Here is a 21,230-nt window from a genome sequence, read left to right as displayed (position 1 = left end):
AATACTCTGCTACTCCTGTGGTCCAGCAAAGACCACTTGCCCTGAGACTATATGCTCAGATAATAAAATCGCCCTTCCTAGGTCAAATGAAGCCGTCAATACATTAGCAGTATATTTTTTGAAGATGAGCAGAATCTTAAAGGTAAAAATCCACTCTGATTGCAATACTGCCTGGAGCAAAGTGAGAATGGAACTTTCAAAGTCCCTAACCTCAAGCAATGGATCATCTTCCCAAAAGGTAATTCGCTTTGTGATGTGATGGCCCAGCAGCCAAGCACAAAATAGAGAGCCCGTAAGAAACCTGGTAAAGCATCCAGCTGCCATTTCAAACCTACCAGGGAAGTTTAGGTAGATTACACCACATGTGAAAATCAGTACTGTTAGGAGGGAAATGGGCAAAGGTTGATTAGTGTATTACAAGACAAAGAGATCTATCCCCCTTTCTGAATTTTTTGTTTCTACTTTTGCTCACTACTGCAGTGGCAAGGCTATGAGTCCTTTTCTGGCTATTAGGAAGCTTGAGAGAAAGAAACCATGACCACTGTCAGTGAAAATAATGAGACCCATGCTATTCAGTCCATTTTTACTGACTTGTGAGTAGGTCTGAGGGATCCCCATCTGGCTACCAAAGCAGCACTGAGATCACACATTTTCAAAGTGTCCAGTTGATCTCAATGAACTGCAGAGGCAGTGATCAAGGGTTTATGAAGCAGAATGCAAGGCCAGGGCCTGTGATTAGACAAAGTGGAACAGTCATGGGAGGTGTTAGTTAAATTCTGAGATTTGTTCCCACTGCTGTTAACTGAAGAATACCTTGCAATCATGCTGTACCCCCCCCCCACAAAAAGAGTCTGTATCTCTTGACATAAAATATGTATAGAACTAGAGTGAAAAAAATCCCTCAAATTTTTAAGTATTCTCCGATTAGCCTACCCCTTTCACATCTTCTGAGGATTTAAAAGGACTTGTTCAGACTTTGCCTATTCAGATCCAGCATTAATATTTGAAGTTTGGACTCCTTCCTTTTAGAAATCCACCCCCCATTTGCTCCCCAAACTCTACTCTCTCTTGATTTTTCTCCTGCAGCTCTTCAAACTCCTTTGGGATTCCTGCTCTCTCTCTACTATATTGTTAAATTTTTGTGTACACCAGGATTGGATGCGCAGGTCTCTATTCACTCTATCCTCCTTTCTTTAGTGATCATATCCATAGCCAGGGCTTTTAAATGCCCCCTGCATACTTATGAACCTCAGTTATTATTTATAGACTGATCTCTCTGCTGAATTCCAGATCTATATATTCAATACATCTCTTAGACATTTCATTTGATCTTATCACAAATCATGACAGATGCTACTTCCCACTAATATCCAACCTCCTTCTCTTTGGCCAGTTGCACAACAGAAGTTAGAGATGCCAAATACTCCTTTAGCATCCTTTCTTGCAACTACAGTTGACCAAATGATATCCTTCTGCTCAGTAAGACACAAACAGTAGTCTTGTGCAAAGGCTTCCGGGAGAGCAAAATCTATTATTCATTCCCTGCCTCTTATTCTAATCCAGGGTAGTGGTTTAGTGCCTTTTCCTGTATTTCTTAGTCATTTCAATGTCTTATTTTGTGAGGTGCCTGTTCATCTCCTTTCATCATTTTTCTATTGTGGTACAATTTTTAATTGACTTGTAGGAGCCTGTATATATTCTAGAAACAAATCTCCATTGGATAAAGGTATTGAGAATATTTTGTTACAGTCTCTGCATCACTTTTTAACTTTCTTAATTTTGTCCTTTAATGAACAAAAGTTCCTAATGCTAGTACACTCTCACTTAATTTTTCCTTTAGGGGTAGTATTTCTTATATCCTGTTCAGAAAATTTCGGCATATACCAGAATCATGAAAATGTTTTCCTATGTTTTCCCCTAATATTGTGGTTTTAATTTCATAATTAATTCATGTTTTAGGTAATTAGATATTACTAATATACACATAATCAAGTTTATAACTTTCTTTACTGCTTTTATTTACTATCATATTCCCCCCTTGGGAAATTTTTCCCTCATGTCAAATTCATATCAATTTTCAACAGTATTTGATAGGTCCCTTTTAGTGTTTAATTTTTCTAGCTATATCTTTAACACATCTTCCATTTCTCTAAGGTAAAATATGACGATATACATTAATATTTGTCTTACCGGGGATCCCTGGGTGGCTCAGTGGTTTGGTGCCTGCGTTCAGCCCACGGTGTGATCATGGGGTCCTGGGATTGAGTCCTGCATCGGGCTCCCTGCATGGAGCCTGCTTCTCCCTCTGCCTGTGTCTCTGCCTCTCTCTCTCTCCCTCTGTGTCTCCCATGAATAAATAAATAAAATCTTTTAAAAAAATATTTGTCTTACCTACTCAACCTGTTGTTTCTATATCATTTAATGGATGTTCCAACATTTCACCTCTGATTTGAAATGCCAACTTCATAGTATGATAAGTTTGTATCTAAAATTATACTTCTTTCTGTACTTTCAATTCTTCTCAACTCCATCATCTATCGATACCCATTTTGGTTACTGTAGTTTTCTAATACATGATACTATCTATAAGATTAAATACTATCACAAAGTTGCACACTTCTCAATGTATTTCTTTTAAAATTTTGTCCTTGCTAGTCTCACATTTATTTGTTCAGATAAACACAGAATCCCTATTTTCAAGTTCAGGAAAAAAAAAATGCCATTGGGATTTTCACAGGGATTGTGTTAAATGTATAGGCTGGCTAGAGATAAAATTATCATCTTTATAGCACTGAGGCATCCATCCAAGAAAATAGCATGTCTCTCCATTTAACCAATCCTTCCTCTAAGATTCTCCTTAAAACTTTGTAATTTTCTTCATATAGGCCTTATACATTTGGGGCTTTTACTCAAGCTTTAAATGTGTTGGATGGGATTAGAATATTTCATTTCACTTCTACTTTGTTAAATTTGTTTACTTTCAAATCGTGTTATTTTAAAATTTATTTATGAATGCCGTATCTGAAGCCATTAAAGCATAGCTGCTTGGATTGTGTAATGCGCATATTCCAGTGTGCCTTTTTCATATACAGTACCATATAAAGGATACCCCCAGAGCCATCTGCAGCCTCACTGTTTTGTATACTTCAGTGAACTTGGCTTTCCTGCCAAACAACTGTATACATTAATGCCCCCTATTTTTAATTTCAAATTAATTAGTCTTATTAAGAAGAAAGGTAAATATTCTTGGCAAATGTATTTTTTGTTATTTTTTTAAGCAGGCTTTAATTTACTTCATTTTTATTGTATGAAACTATGTGGTGGCCACATCTAGAGCCTGGGCTCTCGACATGGAGACTCTGGAGTGGGTCTTTACAAGATGGTCAGTGAATTCCTGATAGAAAGACTTGGTGAACACACTCTCTTTCCAGAGGTCACAGGTGAGATAGCTGTAGGTCTTGGAAGTGACATCAAAAGTGGCCTTGGTGAAGTTGCCTAGGGCAGCACAGTAGCCTCTGGCTGAGGCGTAGCACCTGTGGATACCGACCGTCCTCAGTAGCTTCTTGGCCAGCACCTCTGGGGGCAGGGATGAGGCGCAACAGCACAGAGCCACAGTGGCTGGTCACCTGCACGGGACAGTATGGGGCTTGCTGATAGTGTTCCCCTAGCAGCTTTGCCCCCAGCGACGATGGAAAACTGGCCAGGCCATGGCTCCACAGATGGCAATGGCTACCTCCCCTGGAGCACTTGACACCCAGACCCACATATCCCCTGCAATCTCCCATGTCCAGAAATGCCCTGAACCTGGTCTGTTAACCAGCACGGGCCTGCTTTTGCACAGACTGAATCTTCAAAACCTCATCCTTGGGCAGCCCGGGTGGCTCAGTGGTTCAGCGCCGCCTTCGGCCCAGGGCGTGATCCTGGAGACCTGGGATCGAGTTCTGCGTCGGGCTCCCTGCATGGAGTCTGCTTCTCCCTCTGCCTGTGTATCTGCCTCTCTCTCCCTCTCTCTCTCTCTCTCTCTCTCTCTCTCTCTCTCTTTCTCTCATAAATAAATAAAATCTTAAAAAAAAAAAAAAACCTCATCCTTGAGGGAGGCCCCCAGCCCCCAGGAAGAAGTCCATGATCTCAGGGTCCTTGACAGGCAGGGAGAAGAGACAGATCTCCTTCAGGGACATGACCTTCACGCCCTTGACTGGGTAGCCAGGCTTGGTGACAGGGATCCATCCACTCCTTGTCCTCAGTCTTGCCTCTGCGAGCTCTGTGGCCTCAGTTCTGGCCCCAGCTTTGGAAGCCAACCCAGCCTCTCATTCCAGGGCCCCCTGGGCCCCCTGGGTCCTCCCCCAGCACCGACATCATCCCCCATTTGGTGTTTTCTCCAAGAAGATGACAAATATTTGTAAATTTAAATGACTTGTCTTTTCCACTATTGTCTCAATAGTTTACTCAGGACTGCAAGCTACAGGGACATTGAGACCAACAAATGATTATGTAGGATGGTTACAGTTATATAAGAATATAAGAATATTCACTGTAGTAGGTCATACGACATTTTTTTCACATGGCTCAGTTGTTTCTGTAACTATTTCCACCATCACATTAAACTCAGTATGCTTAAAACCCAGAACTGATCCTCCTCCTCACCCCAAAGAGCGATTCCTATTGACCTATCCTTTGTCTATTAACTGGTCCCAGGTACACAAAGTTTAAAAGGCTCACTGACATCTTCTCCACCTCCAACCAACCCACAAATTCAATCAATTCCTCCCTCTGGATACATTTCAGATCCACCTTTGAATTTCCTCTTTACCTGCCAGCATCCTAGGCAAGGTTCATGTTACAATAGCCTGTTTGGATTCTTTAACTGTAACACTTTAACACAAAAAAAGTAAACGCTTTTATTTCCCACACAAAGGTTTATCCCTACCCCATTCTCTGGGACTAGTTTTTGTCCAGGGGGAATGTTAGTAGTCAAGCCACTAAAACACCAGGAAACTTGAGTTGACCCTTTGTTTCCTACGTCCTCACTAACTGGATTCCTTTCCCTATTCTCTATTCATATTTGATTACCTTCTACCACTGTTCCCGTAGCCTCTCTTCTAACTACAATGACTTTGCATACATCCTAGTTTCCTAGAGTCTGGTTCTCCAGAACACACCCCTACTGAATACAACTGCCTGAGCCTCTGCTATCTCTGAAGGGCTTAAGTTGACACCAAGCACCAGTTCCCATCTGCTTTGATCTTGTAATTGGTTTGGATTCTCTCTAATATGACCTCCCTCAGTTTCAGTTCAGTTTTTGTTTAACCTTAGAAAAAATATCCAAATATTTTTCCATATTCAGAACACTGGCCTTGGCTTCAGCCTACAGATGTTCCCAGGTCATTTAAATAGCATAAAGCTATTACTGAAAAGAATAATTAAAGAAATCTGGCATATTTAAAACAAATGGCTTGATGGGAAGGCTAAACAGATAAAAAAAAAAAAAAGGAAAAACAGCAGTTTTTACTTTCCCGAAATAGGCATTTCTCATGGTTCAACCATTAAAATCAGTCAACCAAATGCTTTCATTTATAAATGTCATAAATGTGCAAATTTTTACTTCAAAGTAAGTGCTTAAAAACAATATTGCTAATTGAAAACTCAAAATGTCAACACTTTCCATTGTATTTTATTATTTGAAGCCATTAGAGTTTTATGTAAGATACATAAATAAAACAATGGGCAACTTTTCATTTCTAAGGTGATACTTGAAAATCACACAGAATTTAATCATGCCTGCAAGAATACTTGTCGGAAAATTGACCTCGAATATCATGAAAGCTCTCTAATCTGACTCTTAGAAGGTTGTGCTGCTTACATTTTCTCCTGAGTGGCAGAAATGGAAAGTCTTCTCTAATAATTATCAGCGTTGACAGAAGATGTCGTTAGTGCCAGGCTTTTTACAGCAGAGGGAAAAGCATGTAGCTGCATTTTTTTATACACTCAGGTGGTATTCAGGTATTCAGGAGCACTACAGAATAGAAAGACACACAGAAGACAGCCACGTAACCCTAGTGTTTAAAATAAAACTCTATGACTCGAATGTTGTTCTTCCTGAAGCATCAAACATTTATTATGATTTACAAATTGCCCCCAAGAGCAAGTGAAAGCTGTTAGGTGACATTTCTGCATGTGTTCAAAGCTTCTCATAGAGTCTTAATGAATATTCCCACCTCTCAATACTCTTTTGCATTAGCTGAATCCCCTGGCCAGTCAAGCCAACCTGTGGCTGTCCAAATCATTAGAGCCAGGCAAATTGATTCTGAGGGAATCGTCATAGGGTACTCTGAAGAGCTTCCTGTCCAAAGTCAGGCCAATCCTTGAGGGAAAGCCAAGAGTCAAAGCCAGGTAGACCAGAAAGAAACATCATATCCAAAGAGAGAAGCAGGGTCACTGATGGCAGAGAGGAAGCCAAGAGTCAGAAGCCAGAAGGATATTTGGTTTGAGTGTGTCAAACAGGAAGCAAACAGGACAGCTTTGGCATAACTGCCTTCCAAAGAACGCAAGATCAACACGGTGCGCTTCCAGTTCTACCACTGATATGTGGAGAAAAGGCATTACAGCAATACCTTTCAAAATGATATCCTCTATTTAGATCATTACTAATGGAGAATAGGTTACTGACAAAAAAAAAAAAAAAATTGCACCCTCCAGTAATTAAAGTCGGAATTTGTTTAAAGAATTAAAGATGAGTCAATTAAACAACACCATACAATCATTTTATCCAAGATTCTATTGACTAACATTCTCTATTAATTGATTCATCTACACATCCATAATGCAATTATAACAGATGGTTGTAAGAAAGACCCTCAGGCTTTATAGCATTCTGAAGTACTTTCTTAGTGATGAACAAATTATATTTTGAATGGCTTGGAAGTCAACTGTAATCTATTTTTTTTTCTAAAATGAGAAATTAACTCAATTAAACATTTTAATTACCTACTTATTATGCACAATTGAATGACAGATGTGGCACTTTTCTTAATCAGCGTATTTTATTAATCACACAGTCAGACAACAGAAAGTTTTCTGACTAGACAAAAATGTAAAGATAACACTAAACATGGGAAATAATGCTTCATTTCTGCTCTAAAAGTTAAAAAATTAATAATTGATACATGTTAAACATATACTAAGTTTCCGGTACCATTTGAAATACTTAATATGCATTGCCTCCTTTAATCCAAATACGAGTCCATTTTAGTATTTACTATTATTATATTATAATTGAATACTGAGGTTTAGAGGTGTTCACACAGCCAGTAAATAAAGGATCTATCATTCTTAATATATAGATTGGCAGGTAGGAGATACATTCAGAGGGATAAGAGGATAGAGAAAAATAAATATTCCTGCTCATCCCTACATTTTTGAAATGGCAAACTATATTACGCTCAATTTGTAATTGAGAAACCGGGACTTAAAGAGAGATTAAAAGTCTTAGCTAGGGTAAAGAATGGAAATGGAATTCATTCTTGGCCTTTTAGGTTAAACTAAAAATGAAATATGAAGTATGTATAATAAAATATGAACTATATGGAATTCCCAATGCTTCAACATTTTTGACATACAAAAATGGTACTCTCCTATGATTCAATCGACTACAGCCTTCTACAAAGCACTTAAAAGCACAATTATATTGCTGCAATATTAGAAGTCATATTACCCACACTGCCACTCCCTGTGAAATCCCTAATTTGGTACTGATATCTAAATGACTCGTTCAGGCATGCACATAATACTAAAACCTATTTTAAATTTGTAAAGTATCAATTATTACAATGGTTTGATTCATGTAGTAACTTAGTAACAATGTTTAAAATAACCTTAACATTTTTTTATCTAAAACTTTCAAAATATTTTAAAACCAGTACTTTATGAATCCCAGATCTCTGTGATGTGGGTAAGCTCTTTAATTACTCTTAATAGCTTAGAAACTAAAACATAAAAAAACTCAAGTGGCTTTCTGCTGTCATTGAATGAGTCAGCAGTGATAGTAATAGCTTGAGTTACAGGACATTATTTATTCTATGCCACACAGTCAACCTCACAATGTCACATCAGGGGACATATTTTGTTTGGCTTTCATATAATAAATGATATCCCTTCAACACTATTTTACCCAAGCAAAAATATTAAAAATAATTTGATGATTAAAAGTAATTAATGAACCAGATAAAAGCGATAAAACACTGGCAGTTCCGTTTGGCACATCATAGTGGCACCACAGCTGTGCCCAGCAGCACCATGCTCTCTTTGACTGCAGACTAACAGCCACTGCAATAGCCCTGGCTCATTTTATTTACTATCTTCCATCTGGCTCAATTCCCTTTTAGACTTGGTCCACAGTCAGGTGAAATCTTTTGGTTCCATTAGCATTCACAAGTCATTTTGCATTTGCAGACTGTGAAGGATCTGAATTATTTCATATTCTTTTTGGCCAATACTGCACTCTAAACTCAGTGCCTCATTAAATGTCAGTTAATAAAGGAATCCCTCATTTGGCAAGGAGGACCCAGAAATACTGAGATGCTAGCAGGCCAAAGGAGTTAAGTGACTGAACTTGTCCTCTGGTAAAATGCCAGATCAAGATCCTGAGTGAAGTACGTCTTTCTAGTGACTTCACCAGCATATGTTTCATTCACGGTGAGAGCTTCTCAGTAAGTAGAAAATGCTAAACATACAGTTTTCCCTCTGCATGGTCCTATATGTACACATTTCAGTTCTCCCAATTTAATTAAATAATGCCAATCTTGAACAACTTGATTCAAATTTCAATTACCACAGTTCATTAACTGTGAGAAATTCTTTCAAGCACAAAGATGCTAGCTCTTCAGTTCACAAATCATTCTGTACACAACAGTCTTATATCACAATCAGTGACCAATCAAATACCTTCTTTCAATGTCTGTCTGTGATTACTCAGTGAGTGTCTGTTATTCACGTCATACATAGACAGCAAAGTGTAGAGCAGTGTCGCTTCCTTGTTTCCCCATGATAAACCCATGTGGCATTTCTCAAAAATGGCTAACCCAAATAGAAAACTGGGCAACAAAATATAAGTCCAACAAAGAAACACAAAGTGATAATACTAGCAGTGAAATTCAAATAGAACATGAACAGACTGTAAAAGAGTTAACCATGACAATATTAACAGCCCCGTCATTTGAGAGACTCTAGCTAGATATGCCGCCAGAGGAACTTGGGGAAGGTGTTCTTAGTGATATAATTAAAGGAAGTGGCTGTAATAAAAAGGATGAATCTGTTCTCGAGGAAGTAATGCCAGCAACACAACCTTCCCAAGAAAGGAACTCTTGGAGATATTTCACGACAATGAACAAGTGACAAAATATTGGAAGTTGATCCAATCTTTGAAAGGATTATGATAATGTACCCAAGCATTGAAAAGGTTCTTCTCTGTTTCATAAATTACATGATAAGAAAGCAAGCACTATTCATATTACTCTTAATAACTCATCTAAAAAGAAATAAAACACTTTATCAATGTTGCTGTTTTAAATTATAGGGTGTTACATAAATGTTAGTTTAACTATTGTTTTATTTTCCTATACATTAACTGAGAATTAGAGTCGTAATATTTTAACAAGAATTTTCAAAGGTCACCAAAAAAATCATAATTCTCCACGTTGATTATTAAGATTGTTTTGCATGAGTTGAAACCACACAGTTATTTTTATGGTCTTGAAATACCCTTCAAAGTGAGTACTTTCTGTTGTTTATTATGGGTCAAAATTAATCTCCTGCTGAAAACTACAAATCATGGGCTAAACCAAACAGATAAATAAGCACTTATCTGGTTGAAGGCATTAGAGAACCATCAAGGCAGTGAGGACTATTCTGACACACTAAGAACAATCTGGAGCATCAAAAGTGTTTCGGACCGAAGTGTCAAATGAATTAGTGAATGGATAATAAATGAAGGAAGGAATTTGGTTTCCAACTCATCTTTTGAAAAATTTTTGTATTTGAGTGTAGTTGACCGACAATGTTACAGGAGTTTCAGGGGTACAACATAGTGATACAACATCTCTAAACTCTATGTTATGCTCACCACAAATGAAGCCACTATCTACCACCATATGATCCTGTTACAATATCACTGATTATATTCCCTATGCAGTACCTCTTATTCCCATAACTTATTCATTTCATAACCGCCAGTTTCCAACTATTATTACTACCCAGGTTAGGAAAGTAGTGTTCACAATTATTCTTTGTATGATACAAAAATCTTCACAAGGTTCTTAACTTGCTATGATTAAAGAGCGGCTGGTGAGTTAACTCAATGACAGCATCAATTATTATTTTTATTATTTTTGGCCACAGAAATTTTAACTAAAAGTGTTAGCAATAGAGAGACAAAATGATAGTTTGAGTTCTGATTTCTCATCTGATATTCTGATTACTATCCACCATCAGTATGTTCTACAAAAAAAAAAAAAATACATTACTTTTGAAAACACAACTCATACCAATACATGCACATAAAAGAAACCTGCCTATCATAGTGGAATCTGCTATGCTATCCCCCTTAGTAGTGAGGTATACTGAAATGATGCCACTACTTCTAATTACATTTCAGCACGTTCTTCCTAAGATTCAAACAGAAGTTCAGAGTTTGGGCTTGAGAATCAATAAACAGCTATTAAATTTTGGCCCTCTGTCCTCTACCCTCCCTATACAAAATCTGGCTCCTCCTATCTAACTTTTATGCCACTCAATTCTTAATGGCTTAATTTCATTGTTATACAATCCCATATATGCCCATTCCAAGTGGCAGGTGTGTATCATTCCAAAGATGGGGATTCACAACACATTTTAAAAACATGACAAGAATCCACGTCAACTGTAGTTATCACTTCAATAACAGTCAAGAGATTTTTGAAAAAAAATTATTTATATGTCATATCCCACTTTGAGAATGTATGATAAACTGTGGTTTCATAGTCTGTGTACTTTGATGATACTCTTTGGTTAGCTTAGAAACAAAGCAAAACAATTCTATTAGGGAGGAAAGTGAGGGAGGATTTTTTTCCCATTAGTTCTCAAGCATGGATTGCAACATTTATCTGTGAAAACTCTAGGGAGAAATTAGAGGAGCACAAGTGTATTCTTCTAACAAAAACAGTAACAGGTTATAGTAAAACTGCAGGTTTCAGTAAAACATGTGATATATAACTTAATGTCCAGAAATTAACATAGCCTATGAAAAGATTACAAGAATAAAATTATTCTGAGATTTTTTAATAAATGAAAAACCTATGAAATTAATTCTGATTCTATTCAGCTGAATTTCATAGATTTTTTTTTAAATTCCAGCAATGACAGAATAGGTTGATTCAGATACTCTTCTACTAACAACACTGAGAAAATATGGGTAAAATATTTTATAAAATATCCACATCTATTTAATGGCAGCAGAAAGCTACTAGGGCAGTGAGCATTTGTAGAAGATCCAGAAAGGAGTTGAGCCTAGGATTTGGTGGCTCAGAATGAGATACAGGGGATTGGATAAGAAGAAGTGCTGGAAGAGAGAATTCCTGAGAATTTTCCTAATCTGATAAGTCATCAAGCCACACATTTAAAGCAATAAGAACTTCTAGCAGGATAATTTCAAAGCAAACCTTATCAAGAATGATTCTAATAAAACTGCCGAAAACCAACAATGAAAAAGAAGATCTAAAAAGTGTCCAGAGGGGGCAAAGTATAATTTATTTTCAAAGAAGTAAAAATCTGACCCAAAGCTGACTTCCCCCAAAAGATAAAGGAAACCAGAAAACAAGGGTTTGATATTACCAAAGGGCTGAGAGAAATGACTGCCAACTTATATTTCTGTTTCCTGTAAAATATTCTTCAAAAACAAAAGTATTATAAAAACACTTTCAGACAAATAAAACACAGTTTATTACAAAGAGTTTCTCTCCTAAAGAAAGAAGTGCCAAGGGTGTTTTGGCAGACACAATAAAAATGATGCCAATGGAAGGTTGAAACATGTAAGAAGGAAAGAAGACATTTAAAACATAAGAGGTTATTATAAAAATTTTTGCATCAGTACATTTAAAAACTATATGACATGGACTTAGTTTGCTTGTAAAGCAGAAATTATTCAAAGTGCCTCAAGAAGTAGAAAACCTTAATACTCCCTGCCAAAACTGAATCATAACTTTATGTTTTCCCACAAAGAAAATCTCTGGCTCATATAACTTTAACTGGTAAATTATATCATACATTTCAGAATAAATAACATGCATCTCAAGCCAAGTAATTCAAAAAAGAGGTGGGGGGAAGAGAACATTCTTTAACTAATTTTATGAGCAACATAATCCAGATACCAAAACATAATAAAGGCTTCACAAGAAAGGAAAATGAAAATGCATCAACATGCACCAAGAAAAAATTGTGAACAACGCATGAACACATCAAATCCAGCAATAGCCAAAAAAGATAAGGAACATATTGAATTTATTAGAAGAATGCCAAGTTGGTTGAACTCTGAAAAAAAATCAATCAATATTAGCCACTATCTTAAAAGAATGATTATACAACTTCTTAAGAGCAAAAAGAAAAAACAGAATGAAACGAAAACCACTTACAGCCCAAAAAGAAAGAGGCACTCCTTAATTGGATAAAAGTTTGTTTTTGGAACAAGCGCAATACTTAGTGAAACACTGATGAAAGATATTCCTCTGACATAGGGATAAAATAACAATGCCTGTTAGCATTGCCTTGAGTCAATACTACACTGGAGATTCTAGTGCTAACAAGCAAAGATAAAGAAACAAAAAGCATAAGAATCGGAGAAGAAAAAATAAAATACTCCCTATTCAAAATAATGAGATTTAGAAAATCCAAAAGTATATATAAATCATTAGTATACACTTATCAGTAGGAACTATAGAATTTGTTACATCCTGAATATAAGGTTAATATTTAAAAAGTATTTCTATTTTGACCCTGAATGGCCGCAGCAATTCTGAAAAACAAAAACAGAGGCATCACAATTCCAGACTTCAAGCTATATTTCAAAGTTGTAGTCATTAAGACAGTATGGTACTGGCACAAAAACAGACACAAAAATAAATTCAAAATGGATGAAAGACCTAAATATGAGACAGGAAACCAACAAAATCTAGAGGAGAACACAGCCAGCAGCCTCTTTGACCTTAGTTGTAGAAACTTATTAGACCGTAAAAAGACACTTTTTATTAGATAAAAAGCTTCTGCACAAGGAAAAAAACAATCAACAAAACTAAAAGGCAGTTGTGGAGATGACATTTGTAAATGACATGTCTGATAAAGACTTAGTATACAAAATCTATGAGGAACTTATCAAAGTCAACACCCCAAAAACAATCCCATTAAGAAAAGGTCAAAAGACATGAATAGATACTTTTCCAAAGAAGACAGTCAGATGTCTAGCAGATACAGAAAACAAAGCTCAACACCACTCATCATCAGGGAAATACACATCAAAACCACAATAAGCTACCACCCCACACCTGTCAGAATGGCTAAAATCAACAACACAAGAAACAGGTGGTGGTAGGGATGTGGAGAAAAGGGAACCCTCTTGCGCTGTTCAGTGGGAATGCAAACTGGTGCAGCCACTCTGGAGAACAGTTTGGAGGTTCCCCAAAAAGTTAAAAAGAGAATTACCCCATGATCCAGCAATTGCACTACTAGGTATTTACCCAAAGAATACAAAAATACAAATTTAAAGAGATACATGCACCCCCAATGTTTATAGCAGCATTATCAACAATAGCCAAACTATGGAGAGAGCCCAAATTTCCATCAACTAATGAATGCATAAAGATGTGGTGTATATATACAATGGAATATTACTCAGCCATCAAAAAGAATGAAATCTTGCCATTTGTAATGATGTGGGTGGAGCTAGAGTATATTATGCCAAGTGTAGTAAGTCAGTCAGAAAAAGACAAATACTAGGGATGCCTGGGTGGCTCAGCGGTTGAGCATCTGCCTTCGGCTCAGGGCATGATCCCATGGTCCCGGGATCGAGTCCCACATTGGGCTCCCTGCTTGGAGCCTGCTTTCCCTCTGCCTATGTCTCTGCCTGTCTCTCTCTCTGTGTCTCTCATGAATAAATAATAAAATCTTTAAAAATAATAAAAAATTAAATTAATCCTAAGTATTTTATATTTCTGGATGCTATTTAAAATATTTTTGTAAATTCTATTTTTTAATTGTTCAGTCTATAGAAATAACATTTTTGTATATTGACTCATTATTCTGAAACACGTTGAATTCATGCATTAGTTCTGTTCCCTATTTTGTAGATTTCCAAGATGTTCTACATGGTTTAATTATTATGGACAAAGGCATCAAAACAATTAAATGCAGAAAAGATATAATTTTAATCAATGACCCTGGAATAACCATATAGATACAGAAATATGTAAAATGTTATCAAGCTACCTTATACAATACACAACTAATTCACTACTGATCATAGACTGAAATATATAGGCTAATAAATCTAACTTCAAGAAGAAATTATTTGAAACTATCTTCATGATGGGGCACCTGGGTGGCTCAGTTGGTTAAAAGTCTGCCTGCAGCTCTGGTCATGATCCTAGTGTCCTGGAATTGAACCCCACTTTGGGCTCTCTGCTCAGTGGGGAGGGAGCCTGCTTCTCCCTCTCCCTCTCCCTGCCATCCCCCCTGCTTGTGCTCTCTCTCCTTCTCTCTGTGTCAAATAAATAAAATCTTAAAAAAATAAAATTTAAAAACCCAACTATGTTCATGAACTTAATGCAGGCAATGCTTTCTTAGGGCAATAAAAAATTTAACAAAAGAAATTGATAACTTAGACATTGTTCTTAAAAGACTTCATAAAAAAATAAGAAAATACACAAGCCACAATGAGACAAAATATTCACAAAGCACATACCAAAGAAAATTTGTATCCGGAATATATAAAGCATTCTAGAGTCCTACAACTCAAGGGCAAAAAACTGACAAAAGACTTTAGACAATTTGCCAAGATATTTATGAAAGTATATAGCAGTTAAGCACATGAAAAATGGTTAATATCATTACTAAAGAAATGGAAATTAAACCCACAATAAACTACTACTCCAGATGAACTAGATTGGATAATATTAAAAGTACATACACAACCTGAAAGCTACTAAATACCTATCAATAGGAAAATGAATAAGTAAACTAGTATATTTCATAATGACTACTATGCGACTATTAGCACAAATGATCTACAATTACATGTATTGATACACATGACTTATTAACACCACACTAAGCAGAATAACCACCCTGAAGAGTATGTATTATGATTCTAGGGTTTTTTTAAAGACTATTCATTCATTCATTCATTCATTCATTCATTCATGAGAGACACAGAGAGAGAGAGAGGCAGAGACACAGGCAGAGGGACAAGCAGGCTCCATGCAGGGAGCCCGACGCAGAACTCTATCCCAGGTCTCTAGGATCACACCCTGGGCGAACGCGGCGCTAAACCGCTGAGCCACCCTGGCTGCCCTTGATTCTAGTTTTATAGCAAAACTTATCTCTGCTGGTAAAATTCAGGATAGAGGATGCACTTAGGGCTCTAGTTGCTGAAAGAACAATGACGTTTTTTGAACTGGTAAAGTTCTATTTTGGCATGGGCGCTAGCTACACAGGTGTGCTCAGTTTGTAAAAGTTCTCCAAGCTGCACATATATGTTCACTTCTATGTATTTATATTTTACTTGGATAAACAGTTAAAAATTATTTTAAACCACTACTGCTTACAATAGGATGGTAAAACAGAAATAAATGAGATATAGTCAAGACCTACACATAAAAAAAACACTCTATTACTAAGAGAAATAAGATCTAAATAAATGAAAGAATACACCATGTTCATCAACTGGAACACTAAATTTTGAAAGGTGTCAATTCTCCTTCAGAATGATCTTTATTCAACAGAATTTCCATTTTTGACCTAGCATCTGTGGAAATTTATTTGTGGAAATTAATAAACATATTCTGCACTTCATATGGAAATGTAAAGGTTCAAGAAAAACAAAAAACAAAAATCCTCAGGGAGTCAAACAAGTTGAAGGAATTACTCTTACACTTGCTATCATGACTTATAATGAAGTTCCAATAATTAAGAGAGCATGGTAATCTCCCAAGGCTAGCCTATAAAACAATAGAATATAATACAAAGTAAATAGCAGACGTTCACACATACGGACACCTGAGTAACCAGAAACGTACAAGTGAAGAGCAGTGGGAAAGGGATCATCTTATAATAATAAATGTGACACTGAGTCACTTAATTAAACACATGGATTGCACACCTAAATGTGATAAATTGTAGAATGCAACTTCAGTCACTTCAAAGATGGCTTACGTGGATACATAAAGCACTAACCATAAAGCAGATTAATAAATTGTACTAGATTAAAACTAAGATATTCCACTAATGAAAAGACATTAGAAAAACAAAAAGTTAAGACAAAGATGGGGAGAAAATATTTGCAACACATGTAACTGACACAGAGCTCATACTCATGTATAGTATATAAAGTATATATAATATATAAATAACCTTTTTTAAAAAGAATCCTTATAATTCAAGAAGAATCCCCACATATCAAAAAGATAAAGACCTCAAAGCTGATGTTAAATCCAGATAGAGACATGAATGGGCCCTTTCAAAATGAGGATGCCCAAGTAGTAAACATATAAATGTTTCTCAGTTTTTAGTAAGCAGGGAAGTGGAAATTCAAAGTACAATGGCATACTATTACACACCCACTAGAACTACTAATGTTACAAAATTTGACAACTAAGACATACATTTGTGCTAACTGGATTTTTACACACTGTAGGTAGGAGTATGAATTGGTACTACTTTGGATATCCACCAGAGCTAAACATACTCATACAATTTGATTCAGCAATCACACTCCTATTGATATATCCAACAGAAAGTGGTACGTTAGTGCACCAAAAGACATGCTCAAGAGCATCCAAAATAGCAGTGCTCATAATAGCCAAATATAGGGGACAATCTAAAACCCATAAACAGTGAAGATGACAATGAATCATGATGTAATCATTTAATGGAAAACTATACAGCAAAGAAAGTAAATGAACTACTTCCATATGCAACATCATGGATGCATCTCACAAAGTCAAACAAAAATATGTGTATCTACCACATGATCCCCTTTATAAAAGTTCCAAAATAGGCAAAAATTATCTATGGTGGTCAAGACAGTGCTCATATATTAGTGGGGAGGGAGGGACCAATGAATAAGAAGGGGCAAGAGGTAGTTTCAGCAGTACTAGTAAATATTTCTTGACCTAGGTAGTTGGTTACATGAATGTGTTCATTTTGTGATCATTCAGGAGCTAGACATCTACTTTCTTTTTGTACATTGCAGCTCAATAGAATTTTATTAAAAATAGAATTCAAAACATTAAAATCCAGGGTTTTGAGGTGTTTACCTTGCAATTATCAATAAAGACAATTTTTATAGCAAATCAATAGTGTTAAAAAAGCAAGACAGGTATTTAACATACCAAAGGGAACTTTATTTTTTGTAGTATATATGGAATAAATCACTAATTAGTAACTATTCTGATGTAAGTATATTTGGCGCAACAAAAAATAAACATTTTACTTGATGACCAGTTACTATGTTTACCTGAAAGTAATAAAGCTCCATTAATTTTAATTATATTTTAGAAATCAGATTTTCCATTAAATCAAGCTGGCCTCTCTCATTTGCCAGGATTAAATTTTGATGCATTTGGGTATTTCTACACATCATTAATATGGTGAATGGAAGCAACTCTGGTAAAATTCAGACAAATTAGCCTGTCTATTCATTTCTGACATAAGAGCCATATTAATATTTCTACTCCTTTCTCTTGATTTACTCGTTCTTTTCTAGCTCTTTGTCTTTGTGTTTACATCATTTATGTGTGGGCAACTATTAACTTACCATTTAAAATGTCACATTCAGATCACACATGAACTTACTTGGTGTTTGTTTATACCACAGCAGCTCATAGCAGGAGACAGACCACTGAACAGAAAAGCCTCAGGGCATGCTCTGCCATTAAACATCTGGGTTGATCTCTGGGTGACTCACTTTACCAGGTCAGGCCTCAGTGATCAGAAGGTATGCAAGATGAGGAGATGGAACTTTGATTTGTCAATGTTTAAGGAGACTATGCATGTATTTGGCTTAGCTTTTTTGGTTTTTCAGAGTGAGAATTTACTCAGAAACATTGTGCTTATTCTTTCCCTAAACTGTTCCATCCTATTTTGACTGATAGGACTCAACCCTACTGATTGCTTATAATACTCTCAACTTAAGCCAAGATACCCAGTTTTTCTCCAGGCTGAGTTCCTAAGGGATTCTTCCAAGCAGCAAAGCCGGTATGTGGATTATCTAAGACAATATAGATAAATGACATTATTTGAAAATGCTGCTAATTTCAGCCGAGTAGAAGTAGCAGGTCTGTAGTACCTAGAAGCCTTAGGAAGTGTGCTAGTTCATGTTCATCTTTTTGTACATAATTGAGATTCCTGACATAACATCATTTCTCTGTCTCCCACACAAATCTTCGCCAAACTTGGCCTCTAGACTTTCCACTTAGGTGAAAAAAATTAGGTGACGTTTATCTTCACTTTTCGACACCACCACCTAAGTTGTGAGTTTTCCCTTAATCATGTTTCCATTAGCATGGGGAGTGGGACCCAATGCCACTGTAACAAAACTGGAACATACCAAATTCATCCTCAGTCTGGGTAATAACTCCACTTAGTTTGACCTTTACTGTGTTCTTCATTGCATTCATTTCTTGTGGCCAAAAGAATGCAAATTATTCCATAATTTTATTTATTTTTTCTTTTCTGCCTCCTCCCAAAGGTCAGCCTAATCTCTAAAATCTATTTTAAATGTATAAAGTCACTCCTTTTAATTTCTTCAAGATAACATTTATACTATTCTCTTCTCCTATACAATAGATTGCCCTTTTAAATCCCCTCTTATTATTTCCCATTCAACATTTCTCTTCTGCTTCCCACTCAGCATTCTTATTATTTTTTATTCCTCTGCTTTTTTAAAAAAAAATGTGTATTGTACAGCCTAATTGTCTTTCAGTGATCCAGTGAAGGAATTATCTAATTTATGCTGATTTACAATATATTTTATAGACATTATTAGAAATTCATAAACTATATGTTACGATCACATTTAACAAGTTCTGGATTCCCCTCTCCTTTGCAATATCAACATGAAATCAGAACTTCTCAACTCATTGCTCTAATTCTCTTTTTAATGTCAATTTTTCACTGCTTGACAACTAACAGCTCTCTTTCTATAGTGACCTCTTTGTCCTTATAAACACTTCATATTTCTCTAAATGCATCCTAGCTTTCTTGTGATAGTAAGATATTCCAAGCTCACCTTTATTTCTTCTGCCCCAAACGAGAAATGTGTCCTTTCAGTGGTGGGTTCAAACACAGAGCACAGTGCACAGCAGTTTGCTTTGTTTAATGACCTGAGTTGCCAGGACAGCACCAGAGATTACTTAGGACACTTTACCGGAAAAGAAAGAGTACCCTTAGAAAGGAAGATGGTCAGAGGATCAGGCATTCATACTGATTTTTCTAACTTAGTTCTACCTTTACTTACTTTTATACTTTTTACTAAGAGAGCCTACTATATCACTCTAATTTTTCTCTTTTGAGTTATCACCTTTAGAGTTATCCACTCTTAAAAATGTCCTGCTATATACCGTAGACATGATTAAATGACAGTGATGCCCGGCACCCCAGCCCTTCACTCCAGAAAGACTTTAAATCTTTTTTTAATTACTAATTTTTCTTTTTGTTCACTCGGACATGTGGCCAAACTATCCTGAAGCTGGCTCAAAACTGTTGAAGTCTACATGATATATTGTGCCAATTTCACCTGAGCCCGGGCTCTGTAAAAAGAAATCCAAACTAATCCCAGAGGTACACCCATATTTTAAAGGCATACAGCATTTAGATCCAAAATCAAACCTATGCACTTAGTCATACAATAACAATAAGTGAGCTCCAAGGTTTTTGCATAATGTCTCCCAGGTTTCATTCCCATGAACTGAAATATATGCTTGAACCCTCATATCTGATTGAGATCCATTATCTTAATCTAATTTCCTTTGTCTTAATCAATGTTCATTTGGAGCACAAGAATTCTAATGAACTCTTATTTTTACAGAAACCTTTAGATATTAAAACTTATTGCCTCAAGTTTTCCCAACCCCCAAAAAAGATCAAGGAAAAAGTCCAAATTAATATATCAAATAAATGTAGTAAATATTACATTTGTAAATGTCTATTACCCTAGTCAGAAAGTTGACATATTAACCATCCAACAAACTTTTGTAATTACTCTACAGTGACCCTTAAGATTTAACTCAAAAAATTACAAGACCACGAGTAATTATAGCACATTTCACTAAGATTTCTGTGATAGCACCCAATTCCACTGGCCCATTTCCAGATTGTTTTAGTCTTCACAGAACAATGGCTGAGTGTTGAGAAATCTCCATCTATAGGAAAGCTGATTACTTATGTAGCTCTAGGTTTCTCGATTTCCTTCACAGATGAGAATGAGTATTAAAACCTGTGAGAGGGATCCCTGGGTGGCGCAGCGGTTTGGCGCCTGCCTTTGGCCCAGGGCGCGATCCTGGAGACCCCGGATCGAATCCCACGTCGGGCTTCCGGTGCATGGAGCCTGCTTCTCCCTCTGCCTCTCTCTCTCTCTCTCTGTATGACTATCATAAATAAATAAAATAAAATAAAAATTTAAAAAAAATAAAATAAAACCTGTGAGAAAATGTAGACAAACTACTATATATTACTTAACTGACAAAAGCTGGAGAATTAGCAGATCTGTAGTATCCAAAGCTGTCATATAAATCACATAAATCTTAAATATACAATCCAGATGACATTCCTGATTTCCTCATCAACTTTTTTGCTTCTTCCAGACCTCTCTGAAGACTTTCCCACCAAAGTAGAATTGGCTAGAATATGTGTGATCCTGCCTCTCATTAACTTTTACTTCACGTGTAAATGATTGTTCATGTTATAATTCCATCCCAATACCAGGTGATTCCCCT

At 36.3% G+C, this 21,230-nt stretch overlaps 1 pseudogene; it reads right to left on the bottom strand.

Moving 5' to 3' along the window:
- Positions 1-3,313: 3,313 nt before the first annotated feature.
- LOC112919069 (small ribosomal subunit protein uS5-like) lies at positions 3,314-4,366 on the bottom strand (annotated as a pseudogene).
- Positions 4,367-21,230: the final 16,864 nt, after the last annotated feature.

This window comes from Vulpes vulpes, chromosome X (genome assembly GCF_048418805.1).
Source record: "Vulpes vulpes isolate BD-2025 chromosome X, VulVul3, whole genome shotgun sequence".
In the NCBI taxonomy this organism is placed as follows: Eukaryota; Metazoa; Chordata; class Mammalia; order Carnivora; family Canidae; genus Vulpes; species Vulpes vulpes.
The sequence above is the reverse complement of the archived record's forward strand: the minus strand, read 5'-3'. Positions and strand labels throughout refer to the sequence as shown.